The 26,471-nt window shown below is 40.5% G+C and overlaps 1 long non-coding RNA gene across 1 annotated transcript; it reads right to left on the minus strand.

The window, feature by feature from the left end:
- Positions 1–6,075: 6,075 nt before the first annotated feature.
- On the minus strand, positions 6,076–25,907 carry LOC143828815 (uncharacterized). The gene is made up of 3 exons (XR_013227898.1): positions 25,833–25,907; positions 21,551–21,675; positions 6,076–6,206 (listed from the first exon to the last, which is right to left on the minus strand). It is a non-coding gene; the product is annotated as an uncharacterized LOC143828815 (long non-coding RNA).
- Positions 25,908–26,471: the final 564 nt, after the last annotated feature.

Genomic DNA, 26,471 nt, shown 5'->3' on the forward strand with positions numbered 1-26,471 from the left:
GGGACACGCACACACATACACATGGAAATCAGAGTGAATAGTTTTGTTTTAGGATACTGACAGCCCACCCCTAGCAATATCTACTCAGGAGTAAGTCCCACTGAGTTCAGTGGGGCTTACTTCCAAGTATGCATTGGAGCCAGCAGGCACTAAACAGTTCCCAGTATGTGCTTTATAAATGTTTAGTCCAAGAAATGGCCATGTGTGGACTTTAGCTGGTGGGAGAAGGAGTTGTATGGTGGCTAGTCAGCTGCTGGGATTGCCACCCGTTTAACTTGACGTAGAGTTAATGCTGTCAAAAATGGTCAACTAACCCTAAAAATCATGCTCTTAATTGTTGTGATAGAAAAGAGTCTGGAGGTTCTTTGAGCAGTAACTCTTTCACTAAGAAGGTAATAGGAACAGCCTGATCCCAACTTTCCTTTAATTATCCTCCCTAATCCCAATAGCCATTGGGTGACTGAGCAGGATGTCATGGTTAGAGTGCTAGACTATACGACCAGGTTCAAATCCCCACTCTGCCGTGGAAGCTTGCCAGTTCACCTTGGGCCTGTCACATGTTCTCAGACAAATCTATTTCAAGGTTTCAGTTGTACAAACAAAGAAGAAGAAGAAGAAGAAGAAGAAGAAGAAGAAGAAGAAGAAGAAGAAGAAGAAGAAGAAGAGTTGGTTCTTATATGCCACTTTTCCCTACCCGAAGGAGGCTCAAAGCGGCTTACAGTCGCCTTCCCATTCCTCTCCCCACAACAGACACCCTGTCAGGTGGGTGAGGCTGAGAGAGCCCTGATATCACTGCCCGGTCAGAACAATTTTATCAGCGCCGTGGCGAGCCCAAGGTCACCCAGCTGGTTGCATGTGGGGGAGCGCAGAATCAAACCCGGCATGCCAGATTAGAAGTCCGCACTCCTAACCACTACACCAAACTGGCTCTCTCAAAGCAGAGGAAGGGACAACAATGTGATAAAAATATATGATAAGAGTAGGATAAAGTACCTGGCTGCTATATTAAAAGCTATTATGACCCCAGAAATCAAAGGCCTTTATCTGGGAATCCCTTTTTCAAAATGGAGTTGTTTTTGTAACACAGGAAAGATAGATATCCTGACTCACCTAGTTTTCAATTGTTCAAACTTCAGAAAGGACAGAGAAAAATGGATTCAGCCACTATTGGAGAAGAATGAGCTTATAAATGTAAACCAAGATCTATCTTTTCTAGTACAGCACATGAACCCATATAATGGCTTAAGGCTTAAAGGGCAACTGTAGGCCATAAAAACTTTGCCATAAAAACTTTGCCAGATGTTTGCAAACAGCGATGGGGTGGATCAAGCAGAGTTGGCTGAAATTCAACCTTTCAAAAATGGAGGTTCTATGAACCATAGAATCGTAGAATAATAGAGTTGGAAGGGACCTCATGGGTCATCTAGTACAACCCCCTGCACTATGCAGGACACTGTGGCTGGGTAAGAAGGGACCTAGCAAGGAAGCGTGCTTGCCCTGTCTGGACAGGATGCAGTTTTTGGTTGCATGCTCAGCCAGAAATCTGGGCATGATCTTTGATGCCTCCTTATCAATGGAAGCACAGATCACAAAAGTAGCATGGCAGGTGTTTTTTTCATCTTTGCCAGGCAAAACTACTTGACCCAGGAACATTTAACCACAGTTATCCACTCAATTGTCACCTCTAGGCTAGACTTCTGTAACTCACTCTATGGGAACCTGCCCTTATCCTTGCTCTGGAAACTGCAACTGATCCAGAATGCAGAGGCCAGAGTCCTCACAGGAACATCTTGGAGGGCTTATATCCAGCCTGCACTCTGGCAATTGCCCTGGCTCCCAGTTGAATTCCAGATCAAGTTTAAGGTTTTGGTACTTACCCACAAAGCCATTTACAGTCTGGGCTCTGCACATCTGAGAGACCATCCCTCTGTCTATGCACCCAGAGAGTGCTTCACTCTAATCTACTTATTTGATAGTTTTATATATTTTAACAAATGTTATTTAATTGTGTATTATATTGTTAAACAATGTGCACTGTCCTGAACCAGTTCGCTAGGAGGGCAGTATAGAAATTAAATTATTAATTTAATAATTTTAATATTAATAAGCCAAAGAGCATTAAAAAAGAAAGGATGAAGTGTTTTATCAGCTTCCTTAAAATACGAGCCACCCTTAGGGTTGCCAACTCCAGGTTAGGAAATTCCTGGAGATTTGGGTGTGGGAACTAGGGACAGAGTGTGGGGAGGAGAGGAAACTCAGCAGGAATGTGATGTTATAGACCCAACTCTTCAAAGTAGCTTTTTTTCTCTAGGGAAAACTAATCTATGGAGATCAATTGTAATTCCAGAAGAACTCCAGCTCTCACCTGGAAGTTGGCAACCCTACTTCTCCACAGAAAACACAAAGGCATCAGCAATTGAAGGGAGAAATTAGATCCTGACATGTTATTTAGTAAGAGGCAAAGGTCCTGATGAACATGCTTCCATAACTCTCTCTGTCTCCATCACAAATCCATGTTTAGTTCAGCTTGAATAATTGAGTGGATTTAGGTAATTAATTGGAAATTGTTTAAAGAGTGATAATTAGGTTTATGACTTTGTTAGGGGTAGGGAGTGGAGTGATCATAATACAATGATTGTTAAGAAATTATTAAGTTAAGAATTGATTATATGATAAGTATTAATGAAGATATAAGTTAATGGTTACTAATTAATTGCTTTCTGAAATGTTGGATTGATGTAGAAGTGGAAACAATATGTAAAATAAACCTTGTGAAGATATCTTGGGTGACTGAGCAGGTTATAACTGATTATTAATTTTGATATGGATTAATACTAGTTAGTGTCTGAATTATATTAAAAGGAAATGAATGAAGAATTTTGAAAAAGCAAGTTAATTTGGACATTGTTCTAATTTAGGAGCTGAATTAACATTGAAAGATGTTCAAGTAAGATATTAATTAAATTTGAGAAGTGATTGGCAGTTTGATTACATTGTTTGGGGAAATATATTAAGACTAGAATTTCCCTATTTTTAAAAAGAGCTCTATATTTAAATACATTTGACTCAATGAAAGAACACACAGGGAAAAAAAACAAGGGGCTTTCCGCACCGGGATCCTTATAGCAAATTGTTTGCTGAACGAAAAATCGCCATTTAAAATAGTGGAATTCGTCATTATGCATACCTGACTTTGTAGTGGAATCCAGTTGCGTTTCTATCGTTTCCCAAAGGCTTCCGGTCTCAGCAAAAATCGCTAGAAAGGAAGCACTATTGCCAAGCTCATCCCGCCCCTGGCCGTCAAGCAGCCAATGGGCAGCCGTTAGCATGCTCCCAAACAGCCCCTTTCCCTTTAAGAAAGGTTTTTTTTTTTAAAACACACCCATTGCAACAAATCTGTGTTGATTCGTTGCAACGGAGAGACCCATCCAGCTGGCAGGTGTGTTTGAGCTGTCATTTCATCATTGCTACGCTCCTCCTGAGTAAAAAAAAAAAATCCCCCCCCCCTCACGGGCCCAATTTTCGGCCGAAAACAGTGTAAAAAATAAAGGGAAAATAAATCAGCAAACGGGCTTCTCTGTGCTTAGTGACTAAACAGCTCTGGGGAGGGACTGAAGCCGGGGAAGCCTCTAAACAGAGGCTTGCTGGTGGGTTGAGCCCCGCTCGCTCGGAGAAAAAAAAAATGGCTATCGCTTTGCCGGAAGATCAGAGGAGAGAGCCAGGGGGACTTTGTAGAAACCACAACAATGGTAACGCACAGAACTTTCCCGCTAGTGTTGCAGATTGGTTGCAGGAGTGTAGCGCTTTCTGGAGGGTGAATCCACTTTTGGGGATTTCCCTGAAAGCGCTACAAGGAAGCGCTTTTTGCGGATCGGTTTCAGGTGTGTGGCAGATTGTCAACGACGTTGTGCATAATGGCAAATCAGTAGCATTTTCAATTGGCAACCATTGTGCGATTTTGAAGGCGTGCGAAAAGCCTCCAAGAGTTCATGAAGAGAGCTACAGTAGGTATGGCCAGTCAAATCAATTACAAACTCAAGTTTATCTGAACGAGAAGTGCCTGGATAACAAGGAGCTCTAGTCTGTTGATGAATCTGTTAATTTGTTACAGCACCAGAAAGGCTAACAATGGCTACTTTTTTATTTGTTTGTTTGTCTGTTATATTTTTATCCCGCCACTCCCATGAAGGCTCGTGGCCGATAACAACAGACATAAAAACCCCAATAAAACCCATAAAACCATTTAAAACAGTCAAAAAACCAACCAATCAACCTTAAAAACCCTCCAGTGTTCAGCAGCAAGCAACCCGATTCTACTAATAAGCCTCAGGGAGGACAGAGGGGCTGATCTTCTTCTTTAATCTGCCCCTAGTAACCCGATGGCAGGGGGGGTTCAGATCTTCTTCCATGTGCCAGCCTTAACCATAAACCTGGTGGAATTGCTCCATCTTGCAGGCCCTGCGGAACACAGAAAGCTCCCGCAGGGCCTATAGTTCTTCCAGGACCTCATTCCACCAGGTGGGGGCCAGGACCAAAAAGGCCCTGGCCCTGGTCAAGGCCAGGCGTGCTTCCCAGGGGCCGGGAATGACCAACAAATTTGTGCCCGCAGAGCATAGGATGCTGCAGGGGGGGGCATAGGGCAAAAGGCGGTCCCTCAGGTATGTGGGTTCCAGACCGTGGAGAGCCTTACAGATAAGAACCAATACATTAAACCGGATCAGAACAGCAACCAGTAACCAATGCAGCTGCCTCAGCACAGGCTGGATATGGGCTCTTCTAAGATGTCCCAGTGAGGACCCTAGCAGCTGCATTTTGCACCAGCTGTAACTTCCAGATCAAGCCTAAGGGAAGACCCGCATAGAGCGAATTACAGAAATCTATTCTTATGTAATGTAAATATAATCCCTTTGGATGTACTTTGAAGAGTGAAAAAGTATAAAAGAAAATGAAAAAAGATAACAAATGTGATGATAAGGAAGGAAAGAAGGAAGGAAGGAAGGAAGGAAGGAAGGAAGGAAGGAAGGAAGGAAGGAAGGAAGGAAGGAAGGAAGGAAGGAAGGAAGGAAGGAAGGAAGGAAGGAAGGAAGGAAGGAAGGTTGTTTGTTTGTTTGTTTGTTTGTTTGTTTGTTTGTTTGTTTGTTTGTTTGTTTGTTTGTTTGTAGAAATGAGAACTTTGAAGGTCAGATAAAAATCATTGAATCATAGAGTTGGAAGGGACCTCCAGGGCCATCTACTCCAACCCCAATGTAATTTAGAGACAGCCAAATCCAATCTAGAAACAATGGAAATTATCTAGTCCAAATCAAGCACTTTTAAGTTGCATTGATTAAAATAGGATGGAGTTAAACATAGTTAAATTCATCCACTGAAATTATCTGTGTTTAGATTGGTGCAAAGTTCTGCTGCATAGCCAGTTTCCGCTACTCAAATCTATATCCAACATTCAAGGAACACATATGATGCTGGAGCCGGAGCCGGAGCCGGAGCCGGAGCCGGAGCCGGAGCCGGAGCCGGAGCCGGAGCCGGAGCCGGAGCCGGAGCCGGAGCCGGAGCCGGAGCCGGAGCCGGAGCCGGAGCCGGAGCCGGAGCCGTCTGCGTGGCACCAGAGATTAGTGCTATTATCTTGACTGTATCAACTTTTTCTTATGGCAGAATTGAGCCTCCTCCCCTTCATTCTGAATGCATTATATACATTATATGAACTGCGAAAAGTGTTGGATTATGGGTTATTAGTGGAAGTATGAACATCTATGTACATGCAGGACCACAGAGGATTGAAAAATCATAGAATCCAAGAAAAAGGTATGGAGAAAATGTTATTAAGAATTAAATCTTTAATTTAAAACAATTTGAATCATTACACTATTTTTTCCAAAAGGACAAATAGCTTTAAAGAGTTTTAGAGGATTTGGAAGATTTAAAAGATTTATTTAAAAGATTTTATAAAAGAGCTATAGATGATGTTTCTGAACATACGCAAGATTTGAGCTGTCAGAGTAACAACTGTATTTAGGGTGGGTTTGATGTCACTCAAAAACTAAACAAATGCAGAATTATGTTTATTAAAGCATTGAGGTTGAAAGAGAGGATCTGCATTGGTCTAAAGGTGCTTCTAAATTAATAACAAAAGATCAGTGGCTTAAGCCTTCATTGGTATGCTGATAACACCACAGTCTATATTTCTTCATCCAGAGTGTCTGACAGTGCTGTAGAGAAATAAAATAAATAAAATATTTATTATATAGTGTGCCAATATACAATTAAAACCTTTCAGAGTCTAGATTTCAGACTGTACTATTTACAAGCATTCCTGGTGGAAGAATATATGCTGTGGACCACAATAAACCAGATGCCTTTTGGCGTCTACAGCCTTCCTCAGTGATCAAGGATATATTACAGAACACACACTCAGAGAGTATTATATATATTTTACAACCAGGTGTTGTTCACTGAAATTTAAAAAGGGGGGGAAACCAAATTATTATAGTTGAAATTAGTATTATTACACTAATAAATTAATTACACATCTGTCAATTATTCTTAAGATATTAACATCAAAATGGGGAAACTGATGTATTGTCTTGTATTTTGGAGGGTTTTGAGTTTAAAAATTTTTGTTTAACTTAAATCATCTTGAAAATAATGTTCCTGAATTACCTCTATTGAATCCACACATGCAGAGGTTATACAAGGCTCAGAATATGGCCTGCCATAGGGCAGTTCAAACTTTCTGTTGTAAAGGAGTACCAGGGAAGAGTACCAAGGTATTATAATGGAAATGAGGATCATAGAATCATAGAGTTGGAAGTAACCTCCAGGGTCATCTAGTCCAACCCCCTATGTTACCATAAATGTGGCCCATAATGGAAAAGTGCCTTACACAGAGACAACTTCACACACAGAAACCCACGAATGGACACTGAACAGGGTGGTACACCCAGAAACCAGCTTGGCAGAGACTATGGAATAAGTAGGGCTCCTTAACAAGCCTAGGAAGCCAGGCCGGGTCTCCATCTTGTTTTGCCTTCACTAGATTTCTTTCTCCTGCTTAGAAAAGCCAGGCCAGATTTCCAACTGGTTTGAGCTGAACTAGAACTTCATCTTCCATTTCCTGCTTGTCCAACAGACTGAGCTAATTGTGCACATTATTGAAATCACCCCTCCCAGCCAAAGATCATTAGACTATCAACAAGAAAGGAATATCCCTTCCAGGTACTAATTGCAACTTCTTTTGCCTCTTTTGTCCAGTGCAATTAGTGCCCAGCAGCATCTCTTACCCCTAAATGTCACCCATTGTACTGCTCCCAGAGTCCTTCCTGATTAAACAATACAGGGCCATTACACATTACACTTAGCCAAGATATTGTTCTGCTTGATAAACTTACACCATATCTCCCACTTTGCTGCTTGGATCCAAGACAGGTACAATATGTCTGTTAACCTTTTCCCCTGTAGAACTTAGTGTGAATGTTTTTGTTTGTATGTGTTTTGAATGTACCCCAATATTTTCCCCAAATAAATCCCCTTGAGTGTAAGCTCAATTGTCATCTTCACTTAAGAAGGGTTTCTCTCAAGGAATGGACCTCATAAAAATGATAGAAAAGATCCTGCATTACCCAGCCTCTTACTATATTAATGATTTCCCACAATTTCCTTTGAGGGATCCAATTTGGGTAACACCTGCACAGTGCTGGAACTCACAACTACCTGCCCAGCCACAATTTCATGCCCAAGTGATCCTCCACACATACACCAAAACTCTCCAGGACATGTATCTGGTTGGACATGATGGAATCAAATGAATGTGACATGTTGATAATGGTCCAGGGAGGTCTACATTGTAAAGGAGACAAGGAATTGAAAGCTTGAGCTGGTACTTATGATCAGAGGTTTAAGGAGTTGTGAGAATCATACAAAAGAGCCATGATTAATGTGCCTCTGCAGTTCTCAGGCTGCCAGGCTACTTCTACTTATAAGTACTTAGAAAAATACATGTCTGAATTGAGAGACTGAGAATCTGAACTGATACCAAGGGAGTGGTAGATTTATCTACACCACTGATTCCTGAAGGTCAAAGGATATTTGAGGTACCAAGAGATGTGACTCTTAGACCATTTATGCACTGGGAACTTCACTGCCCCAGCTCCTGTGCAGGAGCACAAATCAGGGGCAAATGAGGTGCACCAGCCCAAATGCTCCCCCATGTGGGTGCAGGAAGAGGTGGGGCAACCTGCCACGACTAAAACTCCAGCCTGCAGCTCGGCATGAAACCTCCAGTGCATAAACAGTATATTCCCTGTGATGCTGACAACTTGTATTATTTACAGTCTGCCAAAGCCATGATTCACACCAGTATGATGAGATTTTAAAATGCTTCTTAGCTAATGGCAAAGTCAGTCTTTGGCTTTCTGAAGTATAGCTGAGATGATGAGTTGGAAATTGCCAAGCAAGCTGTCGGAAGTTCACCTATGACCATGTCTTCAGAAAAGTTTAGTGTACTGCCTGAAATGAAGTGAGGCTTTGCTTCATATGGTTGGTTCAAAGTCTGAACCTTTCTGACTGTGAACTGAATGACAATTAATAGTGAATATGATCCAGTAGACAGATTATTGGACTTCAGTCATAAATTCAATTAATCAGTCATGGCATTTGTTAAAATCCACAGATTATCACTGTCTGAATAAACAGCTAAAACAGAAAAAGTAATTTAAAAGATCCTGACCATAACAGTCACAGTTTTGCTGCTATTCCTGTACAGAAAGTTACCATTTTACTAATATTCTTGCCTCCGAGGAATCAAAATTGGCTATGATATGAATGACCCAGTTCTGATCTTGAAGTATAAGAGGAATTCAGTTCTTATATCTTTCTGGTAAATAATGCAGAACATTTTCTGCAGCTCTGCTTACACATACACACAACCATCTTCAAAGACTACAGTGACCATGGAATGATGCCTCTGAAGACTTTATGAAGAGCTGGTATCTAAGGAATCTCTAGGCCCTATGCACCTGTCTGTCATTCTGACCACTACTTCTGTTGACTAAGAATTCTTTTTTTAAGGACTTTGTCCTAATTCTGAAGATAATATTTGCCTGTGTAAAGAAACTGCCCCTGTCATTTAAACACAGGTGTTTCCTTGTCTATAACTAACATTTGTTCATGCAGCCTAATCCAAAGGTGTAACAAGACCATTTTTGTAAGGCATAAGTAATCCTGTGCCAAACTATCCATCAGTTACTGCAGATTGTGGCATCACAAATAGAATGTTTTTCCTTTATCTCTTTGGAGAACTGCCAGTCACATTTGGCCAGCTTTTCTTGCCACATTTTACAAAAACTGTGCTGCATGTTAGCTTGAAAAATAAACATCACATTTGACAGAAATATTTCACCATCAAAGACTCGGAGTGAGACAAAAGAAGTGATAGGGACAGTTGCAGTTAGAATTTCTACTGAAGCATCTGCTGTGGGTAATGCCCCTAAAGTTGCAGCAGGGAGTGCGTGTGTATGTGTATATATACACTATGTGTCAGGACATGTTTTCACACAAAATGGCAGCAGTTATAGGCATGTACCTTTTGAGGTGAGAAAAGGGCATATTATTGGGTGGAAGGTGCCTGAAATCATGAGAATTTATATATGTGTCAGGACACATTTCTGTACAAAATAGCACTGATGTAATCCATACTGTCACAAGCTAAGTTCTTTAAACTGTCTCATATTCTTCATTTATGATCCTAAGGAAAATATATTTTAGGAGAGAGCAAGAGAGACTATAAACTGTCTATTAATGCCTGGTCTGAATGACCATAAAATAAAGATTGGCTTGTGTCTATTAATGCATTCTTAATTTTACAGTATTTCTGTACAATCTGATGAGAGGTGCTACTACACAATATCAGTAATACAATAATATTCCACAGTGTCCAGCAAATCAAAAGTCTGTAACAATTGTTAGTACATATTACATCCAGAAAGTATTGTCCCTCCACTTGGTAACATTTTTCAGAATACTGAGTCCAGAAAACTGAGATAGCTGGTTATGCTGCCTCATATTTGCCAATTTAATTTTCCTGCAACAAGACAAATTTTAGGGAAAGAATGGATTGACAAATATTGATGGGTCAGCCATCATCCCTTTCCATGGTTTATCTTCAATTGGAAAAGTCCATACACTATGGGTAGCATGAGGAGGCAGTTATTGTTAGAAGTTGTACATGGATTGCGGAAGTTGTACATGGATAGTACTGTTATACATGAAAGATAACACTCGTCCTTTAGGCATTTGGTACTGCCAATTATAATGTTCTTCTAAAGGAGTATAGAAATGAACAAAATTTGCAAAGGCGGAGATAAAATCTACTAAAAGCCACATTTATACATTCAACGTTTCATTATCTAGCACTCCTGGGGAATGGAGGTTACCAGTTTATCAAACTTACCAATGGATAGTACTTTTCTATTTTCTCATGAAAAAAAGTAAAAAAAAAGATTATTGGAGTATTTCTCAATTGCCTTGGCTGTTTCCTAACTGGATGCAAATTTCATCAGATCTGCCTCCTACTACCCAGTGCCAAACTCATGTATCAATTGGGTATGGTTTTCTCCACTTTCAAGGCACGTAATTATATCCAGCTTCCGAGTTAGTGTCAGGATAACAGGTTTTCTTTTATGTACTATTCATTCATGCCGATGATATGTTCCTAGCCATATAGTGTTACCCAAATGAGATTGAGTTGGGGGATTTAGCTAGCCGGAGAAGCATCAACAGGGTCTCCTCCAATGTAAATCTTCAAAATTCCCAGTGAAACAGGCCAAAATAAATGAAAGTAGTTTTTATTGAGAACAACAATTTAAAGTTAACTAACAAATTTGTGCACATTAAACTAAACACAAGTGCAAGATCAGAAAAACAGGGATGAGATGATGTGCTAGGGGAATATAGGGGAGGGGGAATATAGCTATTGTCATAAAGTGGAGAAACCTGCAGGAGAGCCAGCATGGTAAAGTGGTTAACAGTGACGGCTTCTAATCTGGCAAGGCAGATTTAATTCCCTGCTCCTCCACATGCAGCCAGCTGGTGACGTTGAGCACATCACAGCCCTGATAGGTCAGTTCTCACAGCGCAGTCCTGTCAGGGCTTTCTCAGCCTCACCTACCTCACAGGATGTCTGTTGTGGGGAGAGGAACCGAAAGAAATTGTAAGTCCGTTTGAGACTTCGTTGGGTAGTGAAATGTGGAGTATAAAAATCAACTCTTCTTTTTCATTTCTGGAAGAAAATGAAGTAGTTGACCCTCAAGCTGGTGGTGTTTGGAGGAAATCCAGAAAACACATATACACAGAAGGGTTCTTGTGTGTGGCTTAAATATCAATATTTGTATCTTGAGGCTAATGGAACTCAATTGCGAGAGCCAAGTCTTAGTACCTGCTTTGCTCAACATCAGTAAATGTTTGATAGGTGTTACCACAAATCCAGATCTGTAGTTTAAAACAGAATATGCTTCTAAGGCTGGACCTTTTCAGTATATCACAAGTGCAGCATCATAGATCATGATGTTGCATTGAAATTGCATGGTCATATTCTACATATTATGCTGAATCAGCCCTACCAAGGTCAGCATTGTCTACCCTGACTGGCATATTGAATTACTGAAAAAGAATTACTGAAACCGAAGAGAGATGATGACTCTATATAAGTCTCATTCGGATATTTTATTGCCATATTGGTTTCCCAGTGCATCTTGTTGTTCTATATTTGTTTCTTCACTGGGACCCACCCCTTCCGGTTCATTATTTTTACTCTGACTAGCAGCAGCTCTTCAGGGTAGCAAGGCATGGTCTTTCCTATCACTTATGACTTGATCTTCTAACTGGCGATCATGGGGTTTGGGACTGGAATCTTCTGAATGAAAACCATGTTCTTCCACTGACCCGCAGCCGCTGCATAGGATCATAGCTATTGTATGTTATGTTTCAGTATCATGTGCAATTAGAAAGGTTATGTTTCTGTATCCCCATCTCATATTCAGACAGGTTCTAAACCCAGTGGATTATCTATGTTTGCAAACTCCTCTTTAACCTAAGTGCACAGGAAATTTCCTGCCTTGCCGTATTTCCCACTCTGAGTGGCATCTGTCCTCATGCAGACATGCCAGCGTAGCTTTGTAACACGGGCTTGTTTTGTGAAACAAGCCTAATTTGCAGTGCTAACAGTGGGCAATCACTAATCTTTTTGTCTCCGCTGGCTGTGTGATTATGCTGCATTCAGCGTTGGGATCTGTTTTGAAATTCAATTTTTGTTCATTTATTCCCAGTGTCACAAAGCAATCTGTTGTAAAGTCCTGTTTTGTACGCTCCGGGGAAGAATCAAGCACGAAGTTTGTTTCTGCCTGTTCATCATCCTCTTCCTCATCATCAGGCCTTTATCTGACAGCTGCATGCTCATTAATGTATTTTGCTTTTGTCTCCCTTTTCAATTTGTGCTGAGGAAAACACATTTCTCTCAAATAGTTTGCTTTTATTGCATGTGTGATCCTCTGCCCCTTCTGCTGGGAATCTTTGCATTGTGTTGTGATTGCCTCCACATTTATTAGAAACAAATCTGGTCTCTGCTACTTGTTTATCCTCATTGTGTCTTTATGTATGGGTATCTGTTTTTAATTAGGCACACTCTAAATCATTCACTGCTTGCTAACACTTGCATTTGGGAAGCACAGTTTTCAGTAACCCCGCAAATATCCTGAGTGCTTTGCAAAAAATCAAATCCATTTCTCAAAATAACTTTGCCATAGTCTCCCATTAATAGTGACACACTCACACACGCATATGCAGACGTACAATCAGTCTGTAATTAATCCATCTGTTAGCTGTTCAGTTTTACACTGTGTATTAATTATGTGCTTATTTTTCCACAATGCAATGGTCAATGGCTTAGCCTACTAAGAGAGAGCATGGCTTTCTCACATGACATGCTCTCATCAGTTCCATTTCCATCAAGATATGCAACCATAATCCACGACCCAGACAAGACAAAATGATTTGGGTTTAAGCTGATTTACTGCTATTCGTCCATAGGGCTAAATCAGCCTAAGGCCTAATATTTTTATTTTAGTTAGATGATATCATTTCTTTCATCCCCAGAATCTAGAATAGGGGGTAATGCTAAAATAAAAACCTAACCAACTATTGTGTTTATCAAAGCACTAAGGTTTGGCTTCAGACCTTTATCATTAGGAATGCTGAGAATTTAGCAGCAAATATATTTGTCAGGGAAACATACTTTTTACTTCGGCCACTAACACCGTAGGAGCCGGGGCTTGGATCACTTTCATTGTTCAGAGCTCAGTTCAAGAGTCTGTGGACAAGCAACTCAGCTGTGGTTCTAGGACTGGAGTTTAATTTCCTTCTGCATGCAGCCACTTGGCACCTATGCACTAAGCGCAATCATCTTCCCTTCAGACTCATGGATGGCTGCATGAGCCAGCATGGTGTGGTAGTGGTTAAAAGCAGCATGCTCTTAATCTGGTTTGATTCCCCACTCCTCCACATGCAGCTAGCTTGATCTAGTCACAGTTCTCTCAGATCCTCGCCTGCCTCATAGGGTGTCTGGTGTGGGAAGGGTTGGCAATTGTAAGCCACTTTGGGACTCCTTCAGGAAGTGAAATGCAAGGAATAAAAAAAAAACCCAGCTCTTCTTCATCATAATCAGGTTGTGAAACATTGTGCATATCCAAACTGCCAGAGACTCAGAAAGATCAGCAGCCATTAACACTGAACAGACACAGACAAAATAGTAAGATTTCTTTTTAAAATATTACAGTGTTTATTTCTGTATCACTGTTTTTATTCATTTTCATTTAAGCTGTTGCCAAGGTGTGGTACGTTGGGCGGAACCTTCAGGTGTACTGTGTATAATTGTAGCAAAACAGCTCAAGCAACCCAAATTTACCTGTCAAACAATCAGCTCCCTGCTCATGGTGAGTGAGCAGAATACAAGCTGAATAGGCAGGGGCTCAAGTACACCAAAGCAAGATATCTAAAAGGGGAGCCCATGAATCTCTGCCATCCTTCTAGGGTTTCTTCTGTAAGGGTTCAACATTCTGAAGAGTTTCCTATATTTTCTATATATTTTTTCTATATATGCCTGAAGAATCTAGAAGGAGCCTTCCTTTGTTATTGCTGCACCGGGAAGGTAGACATAAAACTAAGCAATGCCCACTATTCCCCCCCCCAACCCCCTCCATTACTTTTGGAGTTCTTCCACAGGCAAGCACTATTGTATTCAGGGATTCTTTTTATGTGTGGGGGGGACATCCTCTTGATACATAATGATGTTTTATTGAGCTTTTCTTTGGATAGGATGTACATGTCATGCTGACCTAAAATATGGTTGCTGCTGTTGTTTATTTCAAACAATATCGCTTGCCATTAGTTCTAGTGAAAATGTAAAGCAATGGCCCATAAAGGACAGCATTTATTTATAATCCTCCCTGAAGTCTCTGGAATTCGCTTAGGAACAGCAGAATTATGAATAAATACCATTAAAATCATTAAAAGCATCCTGCTTTAGGATGCTCAGGGCTGATCCTGCGTTGAGCAGGGGGTTGGACTAGATGGCCTATATGGCCCCTTCCAGCTCTATGATTCTATGATTCTATGAAAACTGACCCTGCATTTGTTGTAAGTAACATTAAGCTTTTGCAACCTTTGACAAGAATGAGGATTTTTTACATGACATAAAATAAGTAACAGTGCAATCCTAAACAGAGCTATACCTTTCAAAGACTTCAGCAGATTTAGAATGATATTACTCTGATTAGGTCTGCACTATAAGAAAGAATTTTGGATTGCACCAGATTTCCCTGACATTCATTCTATAGCCTGTCTCAGTAACTGCAGAACAAAGAGGTTTCAAGAAGGAACAAAAAAAGAAACTGTTTTTGAAAATCCGTTTTTCTTTTTTGTTCTCCCAGCCCTGCAAGCTAAACATGTTCCATTTATTTTTAAATTAAGTGAAAATTAGCCAGGTGTGTTAGATAAGCTTTCTATACACAGGTCTAAATATTGACAAAGGGAGATGTGTCACTGGAAAAATCATCAGTCTAGCAATTATCACGTTAGCATGTTAAGCAGAAAAAGATGCGAAACTTCCAAATGTGTCAATACAGATTATTTCATTTCCACCAACTATCAGATATGCTGTGAACACCAGTGCCTTGATGTATACTCAGCAGCAGGTCACCACCTGCAAGCTGATACTCTCCATGCAGCAAGCAGAAATGCCAGGTTCAAAGTGGAAATCATCGATGTAAGGAAGTCCTGAATGTAACGTTAGGAAGTAATTTATTTCTGACTGTATCACCAAGTAAGAATAAAGTAATCATCATCCAGCTTCTCCCATTTATATCTCTTTCTAACAAATTCCAACAGTTTTCAATGTTGTATTAAAATTAACTTTACTGTTTCTAGGTACCATCTACCACATGTTTTAAATTAGCATAATTCTTTGTTTCTTGCTTCTGCAAAACAGTGGTGAGGCAAATCCACTAGTAAAAAATAGTGCAATAAACTACAGTTGCTAAAGTTCTGTCTGTCAAGTTTTGCAGACAACTTTCTGCAACAGTGCTTCTTCTTAAAAGGAAGAAGTTGCCTTCCTATTGTTGTAGGTCTCTATTTGAGAAGTGGGATGGTTCAGTCACTAACAATGGATGCTACTCAGTGATAAATCAAGGGAGCAGCAGAGTTTATGGGAACAGATCAAGGGCTGAAGAGATAACAGGAAGCTCAAAGGAACAGGTTGTATTGGGAAATGGACAGTACAGTTCAAAAAAAAAGGAAAAGAAAGATTCACAAATGCAACTATTACTCCTCAATTGATGTTGCAGTTTAGTTGTTATTGTCTGTGTGTTCTGGTGTCTGCATTCCTGCTAACACTTGTTCAATATGCTGATTTATAAACAGATTATTTAAAAGTCACCTTAAGCCTCAAGTATTCTGACCACCAAAAGAAAAGTAGCAGTGTGTCCTAAGCAGACTTATGCCTATTGATTTCAATGGAATTGGAAGAGTGTAACTCTGCACACCAGAGAACCATCAAAGTGTTACAATAGGCAGTATTCTTTTTAGCAATGGCTATAGGGAGATGTTGCTAGCTTTAGCTGTGTTCCATCTGGACTAAATCTGTTTTTCTCATCTAACAGCAAGATGGCCATACTATGGCATGCTGGTAGGGACTCATGGGAATTGTAGTCCATGGACATCTGAAGAGCCATGATTTGGCCATCCCCGTCTTACAGGCACTTAAAGTTTGAGAAGGGCTAAAGGGGCTCATAGTCCGAGGCCTCTGTTAGGCAGCCTTGTCAATCAAGACCAGCCAGGGAGCTCCTTTATTTTGTGTCCTTTAATGCATTATTAAGGTTGCCTCCAGGTAGTGTGCAGAGAAGCTGACTGGCCATGACAAAGTATGAAGTAGAAGAGTAGTCTTTAATTCAGATCAGTACATAAAACCAGATTGTGGACCGGTTAAAAGACACGTTTTCACAGCTTTGATCTGTGGTTTAGTAAAGAAAATGGCAAGTTTCACATTCAGCTTTGATGCTGATTTGCAAGATGAGTCAAACCATCAATCTATATTGAACCATAACAATGCTAACAAGTAGAAAATTGCAGGAGAGATCTTCAATAGGGGACTAAGTAATGGTGGCTTAGCCTACAAACCTCATAAGTCCTTCCAACTTTGTTCATATTCATTATCAAACTGGTGTTAATTTTTTCCTTATCAATATATGCTATTTTTGGCTCTGTTTTCCATAGTCCTATGAATGTATATACAAATTACACTGTTATTACTGCTTTCACAATAATATCATCAGCATATTACATTTTCCCCCTGTTTTTCTGTCCTATTTAGTTTGTTATGCTCCTATTGTGCTCACTACTAATTTTGCATGTTCTTCTATACATTTCACACTGGAGACATGGCTCCTGCCCTCTTGTTTCATGATGTGAGAGTGGCCATCTTGGTTGGGGTTACAGATGATTTAAAAGAAATCCATCATACAATAATTCCCCACTCAGTTTGCTACAAAAGGCATTCCCATTTAGCAAGAAGACTACTTTGTAGGTAACCTAAGATAATGGTTCCACAATCCGTTGAGATTAATATTTCATACTGAATTCCTTGGATGGTATATGCTGTTGTGTGTATGACATCTTCGTATGATCTGGGGAAAGTCAGCACAGATTTGTCTCTAACAGGCCCTGCTAGACCAACCTGGTTTCCTCTTTGACCAAATGACAGGCTTATTAGATTGTGGAAATTCAGTGGATGTTGTTTATCTAGATTTCCGTAAGGCTTTTAACAAGGTTCACCATGATGTTCTGATGCATAAACTGGAGGACTATCAACTGGATTTTTGGATGGTTAGATGGATAAGGGAACTGGCTAGATAATTGCACCCAAAGTGTGGTTGTCAAAGATATTTGTCAATGACAAGGCATGGTTGTCAATGACAAGATTCACCATGATGTTCTGATGCATCACCTTGAGGACTATAGACTGGATTTTTGGATGGTTAGGTGGATAAGGGAACTGGCTAGATAATCGCACCCAACGTGTGGTTGTCAATGATATTTTATTAGTGAAGGGAGGTGAGCAGCGGAGTGCCACAGAGCTCAGTACTGGGTACTTTTCAACATTTTTATGAGGGGATAGAGAATGCCTCATTAAATTTGTGGATGACACCAAATTGATAGGTGTAGCAGACACCCCAGAAGATATAGAGTTCAATTTGATCTGAACATGCAGGAAAAGTGGGCAAATGATTACAAGATGCAATTCTATAAGGAGAACTGCGGAGTTCTACATCTGGGTCACAAAAATGAAAAACATGTATATTGGATAGAAGATACATTTTTGTGTAGCAGTGTGTGTGTACGTGATCTTGGAGTACTTGTGAATTGTAAGCTAAATATTAACAGACAGTCTGATGTGGCGGTAATGAAGGCAAATGCAGTCTTGGGCTATATCAACAGAGGTATCACATCAAAATCACAAGATGTCATAGTCCCACTGTATACCACAATGATCAGACCCCACCTAAAGTACTATGTGCAGTTCTGGAGGCCTGCCTTCAAAAAGGACATGGAAAAAATTGAGAGAGTTCAGAAGATAACAACAAGAATGATCTAGGGACCAAACCCTATGAGGAAAATCTGATGGATTTAGGAATGTTCAGCATGAAGAAGAGGTGGTTGAAAGGGGACATTATTGCTGTCTTTAAGTATTTGAAAGGTTGTCACTTTGAGGAGGGCAGGAAAATGTTTCTATTGGCAGCAGAGGATAGGACCTGCAGTAATGGGTTTAATCTATGGACAGAATGATATTGGCTAGATATCAGGAAAAAAATATTAACAGAGTAATTCAGCAATGGAATCGACTTCCTTCTATGATTCTATGACTGTAAAAGGTAAAGGTAAAGGTATCCCCTGTGCAAGCACCGATTCATGTCTGACCCTTGGGGTGACGCCCTCCAGCGTTTTCATGGCAGACTCAATACGGGGTGGTTTGCCAGTGCCTTCCCCAGTCATTACCGTTTACCCCCCAGCAGCAAGCTGGGTACTCATTTTACCGACCTCGGAAGGATGGAAGGCTGAGTCAACCTTGAGCCGGCTGCTGGGATCGAACTCCCAGCCTCATGGGCAAAGCTTTCAGACGGCTGCCTTACCACTCTGCGCCACAAGAGGCTCTTTCTATGACTGTAGTGTAGACCAATTAACCACATGGCTCTCTCTGAATGAGATCATTTCCTTGCCATTGTATGTCACATGAGGACTCTTAGGCACTTGTGTGGTAGCTCACCCCATGATGGAGTCAGTACAGGTAACAAAATGCTTTAGCCATAAATTCTTATTTATTTATTACAACATTTCTCTCCTTCCTGTCCTTGTGGTTCAAGGCTGTTTATAATAATAGCTAAAAACATTTTTAGTTTACCAGCAAAAATGAAATAACAACCCCCAAATCATCACATCCTTAAAAGATGCCTGCTGCTTCGGACACCCTTAAAAGTCTTGGGAAGCAGATTGGTCTTGCATCCTCTTGAAGATCTTGAATGAGGGGGCTCCCCTCACCTCTTCAAGGAGCCCATCCCACAGAGAAAAGCCAACAGATGGCTGCCTGATGACCATAATTGGCACACTAGGCCATTTTTGGAGCCATCATGCAAAAAAATAGCCTCACTGTGGCTACCAGAGAAAACCAAGGGAATACACCAGTATTTCCTCCACCAGTTGTCTGGTTTAAGTTTTCAATGTTCTAAGCAGAACAAGAAATATGTGTTGAGACAACAAAGGAAACTCAGGATGCTAACCAACATGTAGAATATGGCCATAAGTCACAGGGATTTTAGGCAACAATTTCTCCTGTATTTTTTAAGAGTTGTTACCATAGCAACTGCTAGACACAGCATATGGTATGTCTGCTACCTCTGAGATAACAGAGCAATTTCTAAAGAATTTACTTTACAATATGGTGTGAACACTTGTACTTTTTACCATTTTTTTCCACAGTGTAGTATAAGGTGCTGTTGTTCCCTGACATATTCCTCGTGTTGAATGCTCATTTTGTGCTCATGCTGAGCAAATACTTCATTTTTTTTCTTCTTTAATCTTTAATATTTCCTACATATATAGAGCAAGCCAGGAAAGATTACAGGAATAATCTAGCACAAAGTTCTTCTACATAGCCCCATATGTAGTCGTGGCCTGTTTCCATTCATTTTCATAGGGTCTGCTGGCCTTTTGGCCTGCCTGCCTACCTGTCTTTCCTTTCCTTTTTTTACAATCAATTTGCAGCTGTCCTATGGTGACCCTGTAGGGTTTTTAAGGCAAGAGACATTCAGTGGTGGTTTTCAATTGCCTACCTTTGTGCATAAGGCTGGGAGTTCAATCCCAGCAGCCGGCTCAAGGTTGACTCAGCCTTCCATCCTTCCGAGGTCGGTAAAATGAGTACCCAGCTTGCTGGGGGGTAAAACGGTAATGACTGGGGAAGGCACTGGCAAACCACCCCGTATTGAGTCTGCCATGAAAACGCTAGAGGGCGTCACCCCAAGGGTCAGACATGACTCGGTGCTTGCACAGGGGATACCTTTACCTTTACCTTTACCTTTGTGCAGAAACCCTGTTATTCCTTGGTGGTCTCTCAGCCAAACACTGACCAGGACTGACCCTGCTTAAGTCCCAAGATCAGGCTAGCCAGGGCTATCCATGGCAGGGTTGCTGGTCTATACTGCATGGAAAATGATTTCTGAGCAAGTCAGATATGTTTCATAGGTTGCTTCCACAAAGTAATGATTATTTATAGGCCCACTTCCCATTACCACTGCAAACACAGAGGCATTCGCAAAAGCAAGAAAGGATGCATGCAGTGGTTTCTCCTACACTTTGCTTGATTCAGCCCCCTCCCCCATGGCCACCATTACTTTTGGTAAATGGCCTCTCACTGTAGCTTAAAAGCAATAACTGGCATATCACTGATAAAGGGGGATTGGGTATCTTCGGTCATTATGGTGCTACTAGATTCAAATCTTGACATATAACTGCAGCCTAACACTACAGTGATATATATTATTGCCAGATATTTTTAAAAGCCTAGAAAAACACTGGGGGGGGGGAGGTTGTTTATTTATAACACTTCTATGCTCCCTGTCCAGGCAACTCCAGGCCCCCATGACTGTGAACATTAAAACAAAACATTTCAAATATAACTGGCAGCCACAGATGACTAGAATAAAGAAAATAGTCTCTATGTAGGTAGGACATACAAAAATATGTACCTTCTTTTCCATATGGTATGAAAATGCATATTAACTGCAATCTTTTAAAAATATTAAATTAAATAAGCTTTGGGAAAGATCAAAGTAAAATGGGAAAACATAGAAAGTAGGGGACATCATCATATTGATGTTTTTTAAAAACTCCAGTTTGAAAGCCAAGCTGGAGCAAAACTTCTATGAGGAAGTAATCCTGGACTACTTGTCATTTCATTATCCAAACCACTTCACATATATTGCCGCTATAACTGTTATATCAGTCCTGTAAATTAGGCCAGTGTTATTAACTACATGCGGTAAATACAGTGCTGTGTCAGGGTCCCCCATTCCCTCATAGCATGTAGTGCAACTTACCCCATGCTCCTACAATATTACACTGAGCATTTTCTCAACTCTGAACCAAATCATTGACTGATAAACACCAGGCTTAATGATGTTGATTCACAGGCAAGCTAGGATGGAAAATGTAACACAGAGAGAACATTTTGGATTGTGGTCCTGTGCTTCCCATAACATCCAGTTCCATTCAAAATTATCCTCATCTTCAATTTGTAGAACCATGCTAGACATGGATATTATGTAATGATGAGGATTCCAACTCCTGACAATCCTATGGCTCAGCTGTCGCCACGTCTTTCCTCTGATTCCGAATTGGGCTTATAGACTGCAGCAGACTGTATGTGAACTGTGCACTGGCAAAATGAAACAATACCTACCTAATCTCTGGAAGTTGTTTTAAAGCTTCATTTTAGCCCATCATGTTTGCTGTCAGTGTCAATGGGGTTTCCCAAGGGAATCCAGGGAAGCAGGAAGCCAATAAACTGCAGCCAGTATTTTATAACTGAGGGAAGAAAATAGGCAATCTGAAAGAATCAAGACTCTAATGACTTCAAACTATGACACATCTGAAAACCAAAAGTCTCATCCAAACACTTCCATGTTCCTAAACGCTTTTAACGCCTACATACATCATTTCAACAATGCTAAAACAAGGCATCAAACATTCAAGTGGAGCTACACTTACTGTACAAAATGTAAAGGCTGTGACAAGTTTTAAAAGGCAATAAAATGTGAAGTTATGGCTGTGTGCTTTCTCCTCCTATGATTCCGGTAAAACTGTGAGTCACCGCACCCAATAAAAAATGAGATCATTTTAATACTGGCACCTCACAAAACAGTCAATGTCTCCATATTTAAAAGGCCAAAAGATTTGTATCTTCTTTGGGCCAGAAATTATCAGGACAACATGAAGCATTCAATCTAGAGATGTTTTGAAAGAAGAAGTAGGGAAAAATAGGTACCCTTAGGCATGCCCTAGTGGTTTTTATAAGGGCTAGACTAAGCATGATGTCACCTTGAAGACTGAGGAAAGGCATGGTAATTTTAATTAATTTCAATTTTAATCAATAATAAATAAATAAGATAGTATGTGACTGAGCCTATGTTTTTATTGGGGGAGTTAAGGTGAGAGAAGAATAATTACATTGTAATAGTAGTGCTGAAAGAGGAGGTGTTTAACACTTGACCCATGGGACATTTGATTTATTTATTTACCTAATGTATTTCTGTACTAATTTACTATTCTGTACTACTGTCTAAAGCTGATTTCAATAAAATGAGTAAAATAAAACTGATCATAAATACAACATATTAAAACAATAATACAATTAAACACCATTAGAACCAGTCAGGAAAAGACCTGTCTAAACAATACAGCTTCAGGCTGCCAGCTGGATTGTATTAGAGAAGAGGTGGTCTTCTCTTCAGCTTGCAACCCATTCCATAAAAATGGGATCATCACAGAAAACTTTCTTGCCCGAGTAGTCACCTATCTTGCTTCCTTTCAGGGGGAAAAAGAGAACAAAACCTATAATGGCTTATGTGATGAAAGGCGGCCTTTCAGGAATGAGACTGTAAAGATCTTTAAAGGTCAGGATGTTCTTGAAACCATTCCCCCATATGTTTCCCCTTGCAGACTTCACAATACAGTCACAATTTTGTCACAATACAGATATTTGTTTTTTAAGGTGCCACAACATGATCTGTGAAGCAACCCCAGATAGGGATGCCAGAAAAAGGGGGGGGGACACAGTGAGGGCTCCCCACTGTCAGGCCTCACCTCTCTCAGGTGGCGATTATCCCCAAGGAAGGAATACCCAACATTTCAGAGATGTTCCCATGTGACTTCAACGTGATAGGCACATCAGAGACATCAGAGTGCCTCATTGATTTAGGGGCAAAAGCTCTATGCTGGAAGCTAATTCTACAATAGAATTTTTGTCCCTAAACTAGAGTGTCACCTTGACATGCCTACGTCACTTCCAGATCACATATGAAGTCATGTGGGCACATTGCTGAAACTTGCAAAGAAATTCCCAGGTCCCAGTAAGCTCACTCCACATCCACTGCCCACTGCCTGAAAGGACCTGGCAATCTTAACACCAGAACTTTGAGTCACTTTGAATATAAGATCTTGTATTTAAATAATGTTTGGAACACAACACAGTGGCACTAAAACAGCCTTTTTCAACTTCTTTGACCACCGAGAAACCCCTGAAACATTCTTCAGGGTTCAATAAACCCCAGAAGTGCTGCCATGGGAAGCATGGTTGGGAAGCATAGCTGTGTATACGCCTTCCAGGGGAAGAAGGTTGACATGACCATATATGGTCTTATCATCCTATAAATGTATAACAATTTTTTTAAATATATTAAAAATTAATTAACTATCACCCAGTCAGGAAAGTCTTCCAGGGCTGTCAAAAAATCCCAGGGTTTCATGAAACACTGGTTGAGAAAGCCCGCCCTAAAGAGAGACTTCCCAGCAGATATATGCCCCATGTTTTTCCAAACTGCAGAACAAGAATGCAGTTTCACTCCACAGTTAACTTATCACATATAAGGTGAACCCACTACCAAGAAGTGGAGTGGAAAAAATTTGCAATATATTTTATATTATTCATTCATGAATGCAGTCTGAATATAGGAAACATGATTGTCTTCTAGTTGATAGAAATGCAGTGCAATCCTATGCAGTTATTTCAGTTTAAACCTTTGAAATGAGCAAGATTAGATGGAAATAATTCTGCAAAGGATTGCTTGATATGAGTGCAAGCCTATGTAGGGATGCAAATACTTCAACATGAACTTGCCAGGCAAACTTGCCTTGAAGGGCACTCTCCTGATCAGATCAACATAATGGTCATTGTTGAAATCCATACCTGTGCAACAGCGACTTAAGCTACAGGATCTGGTAACTTCAGTGTTCATTTGCTGCAATGCAGTTCTAGGTGTCAACCTCTGAACTGCTTACTAAGATGGCCAGGTTGGGTTTTTTGGTATGTTTTTTTGTAAAGAGGCATTACACATTTCTACTATCAGGCAGAAACTTGGGAGGGGGATGCTATACTTTGACTGACATCAGTAAACAGAGGGGAAAGATGAGTGGGAGAGGGCAGCAAAAAGGCACTGGAATGGTACAAGTCTAATCACACAAAGCAGAAACATTCACATTCATTCGGACCTAACAAATTTGTTCAGACGTATCCAAACAGCTCACCAAACACAATCAGTGTGAACTAAAGTGGCAGAGGCTTCAGCATGCCCAATTCTGAACAAATCTGGTAGAAAATACAATCAAGGCATAGCCTAATTATGGCATTGCCACTGAGATTTCAAAGGAAATGGCAAAGAGAGATGGTTTGCCACTGCCGGCATCTGTGCAGCAACCCTGGATTTCCTTGGTGGTCCATCCAAGTACTGACCATGCTGACTGCTCAGCAGCTGAGATCTGGCTAACCTCGGCCATCTGCTTAAGGCAAATCTACTGAGGCACACATCTGCTCAAGATTAGATCCTACAGAAACTCAATGGGATGTACTTCTGAGAGCACACACTGAGCCCCGCACAGCAAAATAAGTGACAGATAATTTTTCTTTAAAAAGTGTGTTTTCAATTCGTTACATTACTATGGAATATTTATAACACCATATCCTTTTTATATGCAAGAATTAATCTCATTTTTAGTCTTTGCCATATTTTAAAATCTTTTCTTCCCTTCCTTGCAATATGTCACTACCTCGCTAGAAGGTTAATCCCAGGAGGTCCTGTAACCACAATTACTGCATTTAAACATTCCACGTCTCTGTCAAGATTCAAAAGTATTCTGTGGTGTCAGTTTAAATATAAATATCTATAATTCTAGCTAATCACCATCACTTCTAGTCAGTTTTGAAAACTCACTTGATGTCTATTTTGTGTTGCGACCGCATGCCGCTTAGGTTGCAGTGCTCACCATTGATTTATTGGTTAAGAGGTTACCCAAAGCAATTCTGCCACACATCAGTGTTCCTGTACAGACAGTGCAGAACTTTTCACAGAGGTAAACTTGTCAATATAATTTCCCCCCTAATCGTTCAAGAAATTGCTCTGCTTTTTATACAGAGCTGTAAGAGAGGTTGGAGTTGTTATACAAATACACTATATCAGGCTCTACTGACAAAAACACACGCTTTTCAATGCTGTTTCCTTTGCTTCCAAAAGAAAAAACCCTCATCCCATTTATATTTACAAGCAATGTTCAAGTTGTCAATACCTCTTGCTTGCGTTTGCCTTTTGAAGCCAGGGCCAATTCTATACAGTTTGTAATGACATCTCGTAAGTGGCCTGAATGACCATGCAAGGGAAAACAAGCATTTGAATGGTTGGTGGAAGCTGCAGCCTCGTAATTTTGACTCAAGACATGTCGCAAGGGCACAGTGTTTACCTCCAAGTTGGATGTGTTCATGTGTCTGCATTTATTTATCCTACTTCAATAGCCCTTGCAGTGCAGATAAAAATGCAATTATTTTTACAACAATGAATGATTCAGGGTGCCAGAACTAATATCCTTGTGCCCAGCACCAATGAAAAGCACTTCAAAGCTTTTAATCTCCATGACAACCTACATCACATTCTTCAATAAAATACCACTTTACACAACATACTCTTTATGCACACCTACTATGTGTTCATAAATATCACTTGCATTGCACACTGAACAACCTGTTCTTTAGTGCCCTTGAGTTCTTTTTCTTGCAAAATTAATCAATCAGCTGCACAGTTCAAATGGAACATAATTTGATGTTCTTATGCTTCGGGTTCACTGCAGAATAAGGAAAAAGAAACAGATAGTGAAATTGGAAAGGCCTCTAAGTTTCCCAAAGTCAGTTATAGCCAAGCCAGGTCAGAGATTTCAGCTCTGTGAAGGGTTGCCCAAATGCCTGGTACTGTTCATTAAATACAGGCTTAACATGTGGAACTTGGTCATGGCACAGATGTTAACAAACACACATCCTAATATGCCTCTATTAAAGGGAAAAGCATTCTTTCTTCTCTAGGTAGGCGGTAACCCTAGCTAAGAAAGTGGACATGAACCAATACATTGCATTATTCCTTTGGTGATTCTTTGATGCTCCATCCCAATCCAAGTCCCTTGATCTAAAAAAAATCTGGAAGATTCTTTTGTGCTACACTGACCAATTATGCACGGGCCAGGACGCTCACACTGACGCTGGCAGGGCGTTGGGGAAAATCACCGATAATGCACGCCACCACTTCCAGCACGGGCGTGTCCCAGCCCAGGCCCTTGGAAGACCC

This window comes from Paroedura picta, chromosome 2 (assembly GCF_049243985.1).
Source record: "Paroedura picta isolate Pp20150507F chromosome 2, Ppicta_v3.0, whole genome shotgun sequence".
Classification (NCBI taxonomy): domain Eukaryota; kingdom Metazoa; phylum Chordata; class Lepidosauria; order Squamata; family Gekkonidae; genus Paroedura; species Paroedura picta.